Source organism: Erpetoichthys calabaricus, chromosome 1, assembly GCF_900747795.2.
Source record: "Erpetoichthys calabaricus chromosome 1, fErpCal1.3, whole genome shotgun sequence".
Lineage (NCBI taxonomy): Eukaryota > Metazoa > Chordata > Cladistia > Polypteriformes > Polypteridae > Erpetoichthys > Erpetoichthys calabaricus.
Window position 1 is genome coordinate 235,641,307 of NC_041394.2, and position 10,534 is coordinate 235,651,840.

Genomic DNA, 10,534 nt, shown 5'->3' on the forward strand with positions numbered 1-10,534 from the left:
ACATATTGTACTTCCATCATTATATTATTCTCCTGTGGCTTGTGCCTTCCAGTCTATGTCTTCTTCTCTTTTCTCCACTTGCATATTGTTGCAGGCTGTGTAGTAATTACTCAAGTTGTGTGAAAAACACATTTTATATATAGCTTTACCTAACTGAAATCATGAACTGTGGAACCGTGGAGTTACAGCGGCAGGGGCTGCTTTTTAGATTATATTTTTATTGGTATATTTTACATAGCCTACAGAACAAGATTTGCGCTGAGTGGCAGTGTGGTGCCTGCTGGTCAAGCATACACAAAAGAACTCCTTTGTGCACTGTACACATGACAATAAATAACTAAACTAATAACTCTATCTTACATTTTTTTATTAAAGCCATATATTTAAAAAAAAATAAAGTCACCTTCTCTTTAATGCTATATCCACAATATCAAGCAACACTCAACATTATGCACATTTTGTGGCATGGTCTGTGCGCACCATGATAAAAATATACTTTCAGAATGAAAAGGCAGAACTGAACCATGATGAAACAGATTGAAATGCCACAGACCAGTTATCAGATGTTCTGCTGAGTTGCTCTTCCTGTGCTAATAAGCTAACAGCTGAGGTAATGTTTTTGAGTGAGTAAAAGTAATTAGTAACCTTCATTGTTTCTTCTCAGTAGAAATGTTCTCAAGCTCATATTTTCACACTCTATGACCAAAATAACTGGAGCACCAACAGGTTTTTCAGATTTGTCTATGATCATCTTTATCCCACTTTGTGAAAGACTGTGAGTTATTATAAGTGTGATTTTTTTTCTGTAATAATTGTGTAGCTAGTGAGAGAACATAGGCAGCAATTCACCCCTAAGCAGCAACATTCAATATTGTTAATTATAATGGTGGCAAGGTCCAGACCCCCTGGAAGTAGTAGCAAAGGAGAGAATTAAAACAAAACTGAGTGTCATTATGAACAATGTTGCATATCCTCTCTCTGACACAATAACACTGAGGACTTTCAGCCAACAAATCATTCAGCAGAAGTGCATCAAGAAACACTACTGGGGCTCCTTTATGCCAACAGCAATACGCCTGCATAATGCATCACTAGGACTGGGACAGCCAAGTCAGAAGTCTTCTTTCTTTTTTTTTGTAACTTTCTTTCTTTTTAGTCATTCTACGGTGTGTTCAGATAGTACTGTGTGTGTGTATGTTTTTATTTATCTGTCTATTTACATATTTATGAATCTTCCTATGGCACGTCCTTTTACATGCTGGATGCCACTGGCCCTGTTCAATGTAGTTTTTTCTTTGGCAACTTTAATTATGAAGGAGTCATGTAATGGGTAAGGGAAACACACATGCAGAAAAGTCTATTGTACCTGTCTGTAGTAGAGTGCGACAGTCTTTATTAGTGCCATTTCATCTTCCTAATTGATTTGTTTTTACTGTTATGCGCCTGAGTTTTGGCCTTTTCCGTTTTGTTTTGTGATTACTCTTCTTTAGTACCTTTTTTAGATACCTTTTTCTGTATGCTAATGATTTAATGTGCTTTGATCGCAGTGTTTGTGGACTTTAATAAAAATATTTTTATTTTTAACTGGCCTTGTCAAGGCTCCTCTAACACTTCTACCTGAGCACTATAGGTAATGTTCTGCTTAAACCCCTTGAGATACTGGTTCCGGACAGTGAAAATTGATTTTGGATGATTGTAATAAATTGTCACTGAGATTGGGCCAAGAACATATGCAACATTGTATACAGGATACAATACTTAACATACAATTTGAAATTAATTTTTAACACTAGAATCCCTGAAGCCTCGTCCGTTATAGGAGATGGACATCTGAAGAGGAGCTCCGTTAGCAGCGGCTTTATTTTCTCATGTATTTCTTATTATTTAGAGGTATCCTGTATTTACCGAACCGAGGAGCTTCCACTACAGTATATAAACATGAGTAACAAGAAGAGAGGTCAGAAAGAACCGGAAAAGAAACTTAAAGCTACATCAAAGTCTAGACAGACATCAAGCCCAAGTACGAGGTACGGCCTCTCAGAGACTGATCTGGAACAGGCAGATGAATGCACAGCCTTCCTAGGACCCCGCACTGCAAAAAATGAAAGCTTAACAAGCCAGACAATCTTGAAAAGAAATAATAGATCTTGTTTTTTTATTTTAAGAATAACTGACTAGATTTGTATGTGTAAGATATATAATCTCATTTTTAGAAAATTTAACAAGTTAACAAGTTAAACTTTCTCACAATATTGGCAGATAATTGTGCTTGATTCTAATACCAAGAAAAAGGTATTAGAATCAAGCAAAATTATCTGCCAATATAGTGAGAAAGGTTAACTTGTTAAATTTTCTAAAAATGAGATTATATATCTTACACACACAAATCTACTCAAGTCAGTTATTCTTAAAATAAAAAAAACAAGATCTATTATTTCTTTTCAAGATTGTCTGGCTTGTTAAGATTTCATTTTTTGCAGTGCGCTCCACTGCATCGTCTCCAGTCGAGAGCGAAAATGGGAGCGAACCTGCAACTGATGCAGGTCATGATGGATCGCCGATTTCAGAAGATCACTTGAAACTAGAAAAGGCCCTGCAGTACGTGCTCTCATCTACTCCTCACGAGCCCGAAGCATCGGCCGTAATACGGTCGGCAATTCCACCCGCGGAGCATGAAAGCCAAAATGATCTGACTGAACTGAAAGAGACGATCACAACATTGGCCACTGCCACGGCTACGGCCGTAAGTGAGCTTAAGAAGGATAACAAAGACCAGGAAATGTGTCTATTTAATCGTTTTGACGCGACCTTTAAAGGTATAGTGGGGAAATTAGAGGAACACATTGAAGAAAATAGATCCAAACTGAAAAAAGTTGCCAATCAGCTGGATGACGCTAAGCAGGCATTCACGGATAGAACCGAAACAGCGGAACAATTGGCATCTAACGCTGATAAAAAAGCTACAGCTGCGAATTCCGAGTGTAAAAAACTCGGAGACAGACTTGCAGCCCTGGAAGATGGGTGCAAAAGGAATAATATTAGAATCGAAGGTCTGCCAGAGAAATGAGAAAGTACAAACCCAGTGAAATTTGCAGTAGAATTACTCTCTAAAATAATTGCAGATGACTTTAAATCGGATACCGAGATAGCAGCAGCTTATCGTATACGCAGATCAAATACCTCTAAACCTAGTCTTTTATTGTTCGCTTTGAGTGATTATGATGTAAGCTTGATGTGATGGCACTTCTCAGACACAAGCAAGAGATTATATTTGAAAATAATCTCATTCGTATTTTCCCTGACTTCTCATCTTTAACAGCTGCAAAACGGGCAGCCTTCTTCAACATTAAACAGCTGTTACGGAAAGCCAATATCAAATACAGCCTCTTGTATCCCGCCAAACTGAAAGTGGAAGTTCAAGGCCAATATTACGTATTTTCAAGCAAGGAAGAAGCTGAAAAGGAATTAAAGAAGCTGCTCCCGACACTTTTTTGAAAGACAATAATGAGCCGTATCCTGTCATGGCATGGCAAGGAGTTATGATCTTCTGTCTGATCCACTTGTAAAGATACGGGTATTATAATTATACAGTAATCCCTCCTCCATCGTGGGGGTTGCGTTCCAGAGCCACCCGCGAAATAAGAAAATCCGCGAAGTAGAAACCATATGTTTATATGGTTATTTTTATATTGTCATGCTTGGGTCACAGATTTGCGCAGAAACACAGGAGGTTGTAGTGAGACAGAAACGTTATTCAAACACTGCAAACAAACATTTGTCTCTTTTTCAAAAGTTTAAACTGTGCTCCATGACAAGACAGAGATGACAGTTCCGTCTCACAATTAAAAGAATTCAAACATATTTTCCTCTTCAAAGGAAACAGAGAGTAAAGCAAACAAATCAATAGGGCTGTTTGCTTTTAAGTATTTGAAGCACCGCGGCACAAAGCTGTTGAAGGCGGCAGCTCACACCCCCTCCGTCAGGAGCAGAGAGAGAGAGAGAGAGTTTGTTTTTCAAACAAAAATCAATACGTGCCCTTTGAGCTTTTAAGTATGCGAAGCACCGTGCAGCATGTCCTTCGGGAAGCAGCTGCACACGTCCCTATCGTCTAGGTGTGCGAACAGCCCCCCTGCTCACACCCCCCTATGTCAGCGCAAGAGAGAGAGAGAGAGAAAGTAAGTTGGGTTTCTTCTCAGCCATCTGCCAATAGCGTCCCTTGTATGAAATCAACTGGGCAAACCAACTGAGGAAGCATGTACCAGAAATTAAAAGACCCATTGTCCGCAGAAACCCGCAAAGCAGCGAAAAATCCGCGATATATATTTAAATATGCTTACATATAAAATCCGCGATGGACTGAAGCCGCGAAAGGCGAAGCGCGATATAGCGAGGGATCACTGTACATCCTTTTCTTTACTTGGACGATATATGTTTATGTTTTTATTACAGTTATAGACGTGAGTGTGTGGAAGTAATTAAAGTAGGGTTTTTTTTCTTTTTTTTTCTCTTTTACTACCCTAAAGGAGACTGTTTAACATCATACCCTTGGTTTATTGTTATTTCTATTAAAGCATTAGGATTTACTATGCTTATCCTACACCACTTTTTAATGCTATTCCCAGGGTTTATTATTTTATTATCTTAATATTTAAAAATTGCTTTAGATTATATTTTAAGCTTAAAGACTGTTAATGATTATATTTTTGGCAGATAGTATTTAGACATTAGCTGCAATAGATATCTTTACTTTTTAATTCTCAAATTCCGCTGCTTTGGGGCTAGTTTTGTTTTGGATGTGCTCTGTCTCTCGGTATGTCAGAGCACTGGGACATTGTGAAGTGGGGTCTAGCCTCATGTGGGGAGGCAAAATGGGGGGTGGGGTGATAAGGGGGGAGAGAAAGAGAGCAGGCTATATCTAATCTATCCTTTTAATCCTTATAATTATAACTATCAACGCAGCAATAGGCTGTATGGCAATAACTCGTGGGGAAATTGGAAATTAAGATTAAAACTGCCTCACTACTAGTTAAGACTACAAAATGACATTAAAAATTCCGAATCAATGTCTCCATGATGGGTCAGTTAATTTTGTGAGCTGGAATGTTAAAGGCCTGAATCACGAATTAAAGAGAAAGAAAGTATGCTCTCACCTAACAGGCTTAAACGCTAAAATAGTATTTTTACAGGAGACCCACTTACTAAGCAAGGATCAGTTCCGGCTGCAAAAAGACTGGACTGGCCAAATGTTCCATTCTAGCTTTACAAAGAAAACTAGAGGTGTGGGAATTCTCATACATAGAACAGTTCCATTTGTAGCATCAGATGTAGTATCTGATCCTGAAGGGAGATATGTGATGGTCATGGGCAACTTATTTAACAGTAAAATGATTTTTATAAATGTTTATGCACCCAATGTCGATGATAAGCAATTCATGTCAAAATCTATTTGCATCCATTCCCAATGTGAACACTCATAAAATTATAATAGCTGGGGACTTTAATTGTGTTTTAAATCCACTCTTAGATAGGACTTCTGTCACAGGGGGGTCGACATCTAACACTGCAAAGACAATTACACAGTTTGTAACCGACCACAACTTATCAGACCCCTGGAGGTTTCTAAAGACCAAACTCAAGATCATATTCGTTCTACTCACCAGTGCATCATAGCTACTCAAGAATTGATTATTTCTTTATAGATAATAATTTCTTGCCTACAATTAAATCTTGCAAATACGACACAATTGTTATCTGCGACCATGCACCTCTAGTCACGGAGCTAAAATCATTATGCCCCTCACATTCACCTCACAGATGGCGTGTTAACCCACTTCTATTAGCAGACGAGAACTGTACAGAATTTATATCCAAACAAATCAGCTTCTTCCTAGAGACAAACACACCCTCAGAGGTTTCTGCAGGAACATTTTGGGAAACTCGAAAGGCCTTCTTAAGAGGACAGATTATTTCATATCTTTCCCACAGAAATAAATTAGAAACCAAGAAAGTGTCAGAGCTAAGAAGCGAAATTACTAGAATAGGTGAAGAACAAGCCAGGCGTCCAAGTGAGGCTCTTCATAGGAAAAGGCAGGCTCTGCATACAGAACTCAATATCTTGACAACTAAAGAAACTGAACAACTTATTTATAAATCAAGACATCATTACTATGAACACGGAGAGAAAGCTAATAAGCTTTTAGCTCAACAAATCCACAAGCAAGAAGTTCGCAATGCAATCCCAGTAATCACCAACACGAATGGAGATGAAATCACTGACCATAAAAATATAATGCACACATTTAGAGACTACTATAAAACCTTATATTCTACTGAGTTTAAAGAAGTCAACACACAATCTAATGCATTTCTGGATACATTACAAATACTGTACCACAAATAGATACTTTTAGTGCTGAGGAACTGGATAAACCTCTGACGCTATCAGAATTACTAGATGCTATAAAGTCACTTCAAGGCAGGAAATCAGCAGGCCCTGATGGCTACCCTGTAGAATTTTATAAGAAATTCTCCACTCAGCTAGCTCCACTCTTATTGGCAACATTTACAGAAGCTAGAGACAATCAAATTCTATCTCAAACCTTTCGTCAAGCATTAATCACCAACTTTCCTAAACAAAATAAGGACTTGTTACAATGTGCATCATACAGACCAATTTAACTTCTGAATAATGATGTTAAGATACTCTCAAAAATTATAGCTAGAAGGATGGAGAAAGTGCTGCCTTCAGTAATATCACAGGATCAAACTGGATTTATTAAAGGCCGACACTTATCTTCCATATCATTGACGCCTGTTTAATGTAATATATTCACCAGCAAAGTCAAACACACCAGGGATATTGTTATCATTGGATGCAGAAAAAGCATTTGATATGATTGAATGGAACTACCGTTTCACTGCATTGGAGAAATTTGGGTTTGGCCCGAATATTTGTGCATGGATCAAACTACTGTATACCAATCCAGAAGCTTCAGTTTGTATTAACAACATTTGTTCAGACTATAAACTAGAACATGGCACCAGACAAGGATGCCCCTTGTCACCACTGCTGTTTGCAATTGCCATTGAACCACTGGCGGTCCACTGTCGAAATTCTTATCAGATGAAAGGGATTATCAGAGAAGGACTGGAACACAAAATTTCTCTATATGCAGATGATATGGTTTTATATATATCAGACCCAGAAAACACTGTGCCTGCAGTTTTAACAGCACTTACAGAATTTCAAAAGATCTCTGGTCTCAGAATTAATCTGAATAAAAGTATACTCTTTCCAGTGAATTCACAAGCATATAATATTAGATTGGACACCCTACCTTTTACCATAGCAGATCAGTTTAAATACCTAGGGGTAAATAACTGAGTAAATAACTAAAAAACATAAAGCTCTTTATCAACAAAATTTCTGTATGGAAAAAATTAAGCAAGACTTGCATAGATGGTCAACCCTTCATCTCACTCTAGCCGGAAGAATTAACGTTGTTAAGATGAATATCCTTCCTAAGCTTCCATCCATCCATCCATTTTCCAACCCGCTGAATCCGAACACAGGGTCACGGGGGTCTGCTGGAGCCAATCCCAGCCAACACAGGGCACAAGGCAGGAAACAATCCTGGGCAGGGTGCCAACCCACCGCAGGACACACACAAACACACCCACACACCAAGCACACACTAGGGCCAATTTAGAATCGCCAATCCACCTAACCTGCATGTCTTTGGACTGTGGGAGGAAACCGGAGCGCCCGGAGGAAACCCACGCAGACACGGGGAGAACATGCAAACTCCACACAGGGAGGACCTGGGAAGCAATCCCAGGTCCCCAGATCACCTAACTGCGAGGCAGCAGCGCTACCCACTGCGCCACCGTGCCGCCCTCTTCCTAAGCTTCTTTTTTTATTTTAAAACATTCCAATATATATCAATAAATCATTTTTTAAGCAATTAGATTCAACCATAACCTCATTTATTTGGAACTCAAAACATTCACGTATCTGAAGAGCGACCCTACAAAGACCTCAGGCAGAAGGTGGCATGGCTCTACCTAATTTTCAATTTTATTACTGGGCTGCAAACATACAAGCCATAAAAACCTGGACACAAATAAATGAACATACACAGGCTTGGCCCGCAATAGAAGTAAAATCCTGCAGTACTTCTTTATATTCCCTGCTCTGCGCTCCAATAAATGCAAGTTATCGCAAATATACTAATAACCCAATTGTGCTTTACTCACTCAGAATATGGAACCAATTTAGAAAGCAATTTAAGATGGAAAATCTTTTATCTGTAGCACCTCTGCAGGAGAACCACCTCTTTCAACCCTCGCAAACATATCTAGTTTTTAATATCTGGAAAAGATTTGGGATTAAATTGCAAAGAGATCTTTATATAGACAATATCTTTGCTTAATTTGAACAATTACATTCCAAATTTAACCTTCCAGCTACACCTTTCTTTCACTATCTTCAAATTAGAAACTTTGTTAAATAGAACCTGCCCGATTTTCCTCATCTCATACCCTCCACCACACTGGAAAAAATACTGCTCAATTTTCGAGGACTTAGACACCATTTCTGCAATATATAAAATTTTATTAGCAGTCCTCTTCCTTTCAAAGATCGAAGAGGACAATGGGAAAAAGATCTCTTAATTAATATATTAGAAAAGGAGTGGAAGGTAGCAATGGAGAGAATTCACTCGAGCTCCATATGCGCAAAGCATAGAATTATTCAACTAAAAATTATATATCAAGCTCATCTGTCTCACTTAAAACTGTCCAAAATGTTTCCAGGGCAAGATCCAACCTGCGAACGCTGCAACCAAGCTCCTGCCTCACTGGGTCACATGTTTTGGGCCTGCACCAAATTAACATCATTTTGGACTGAAATTTTTAAGTGCCTTTTAGACAGCCTTGATGTCACAATCCCTCCTAACCCATTAACAGCTGTGTTTGGTGTTCTTCCAGATGGATTTAAAGTGGAAAAGGACAAGCAAATGGTGATTGCATTCACTACACTTTTGGCACGTAGGCTTATTTTGTTAAATTGGAAGAATCCTAACTCTCCTCTTATAAGTCAGTGGGAAACCGATGTTTTATATTATTTGAAATTGGAAAAAATCTAATTCTCAGTTAGAGGATCAGTACAGACTTTTTTCAAAACCTGGCAGGATCTAATCAATAATATTTTAGAATAAGAAGAAATAATTATTTCCGCATCTCCTTTCCTTTTCCATTTATCATTTTTGCCCTATTAAGCTCAACAATTTAGGTATGTCTACAACCCTTAAGTATTACTCCTTTGGCCATGCTCTCCTTCTCAGGGGTGGGGTTTGATTTGTTTTTCAATCCTATTTTTTGTAAAAATTGATCTATTTGTAAGGAATGATTACAATAAAATTAATAAAATAAAATAAAAAAAGGAATCCCTGAAGCCTATGAAAAAAACTCGTAACTCCAGTCCACCTTAAATCCCTTTGCACCTCTCCGTCAGTGTCTTTTGTTTTGTAAATGTGCCGCTTAGCACAAGCAGCAAGCAGCCTGCTGTCCCATCCCCCCACCGCCACAAAAAGGCTTATTTTCTTGAATAAAAGCAGACGTGTTTATTTGATATTTGGACTAAAGTCTTCACACATTATATACTTCATGTCATTATTAGTATAACATGGAGCACATTTCTGCTTTAGGTATGTGTCCAGCATTTCTTGCCTCGCATTTCCTTTCATCCTGCACTTACCCAGATCTTTGTAGACACGGAACACACATGAAATGCATGTATTCCAAATAACAATATACTGTATTATTTACCCAACACAACTCCAAGCACCTTGCACCCTGTCCTGACTGGGATTGGCTCCAGCAGACCTCCGTGACCCTGTGTTGGGATATAGCGGGTTGGACAATGACTGACTGACTGACTGAACTCCAAGCACATCACACGCAGATAAGGAGCCTTGAGCTGGGAGAACTTTTTTCCCCCAGAGTTGAGCCCCCGTCAAGGAGGGGTATGGGACAGCAGGCTGCTTGCGGCTTGTGCTGATTGATGCATTTACAAAACAAAAGACGCTGATGGTAGAGGTGTGAAGGGATTTAAGGTGGGCCGGGATTAAGAGTTTTTTTGTAGGCTTCAGGGATTCTAGTGTTAAGGAACAAAACATTAGAATTTAGAATCAAATAGGTGTAATTGGTCATTAGAGTCTGCTGTACATGGCTGAAGTGAAAGTCATGTGTGTCAAACTGATATGTACTAGACACAGTGGAATTACTTGACCAATGCAATCTATTGAACACAATGAGCATGTGACTGTCTGGGCTGGCTCCACACCCCTTGGCAGCTTGAACCCGGGACTGTCAGTAACAAAATAGAGAATGAGTTGTGCAAATGAGGACACATACATTCAAGAGGTGGTTAAGTGTGCAGGTGATTTTATTCCAAAAACAGTGCAAAGGGTTTTTCCTGAAATAAATAATCCAATAAAAAATCAAGTGCAAAGTGGAGGTTAAAATCAATAAA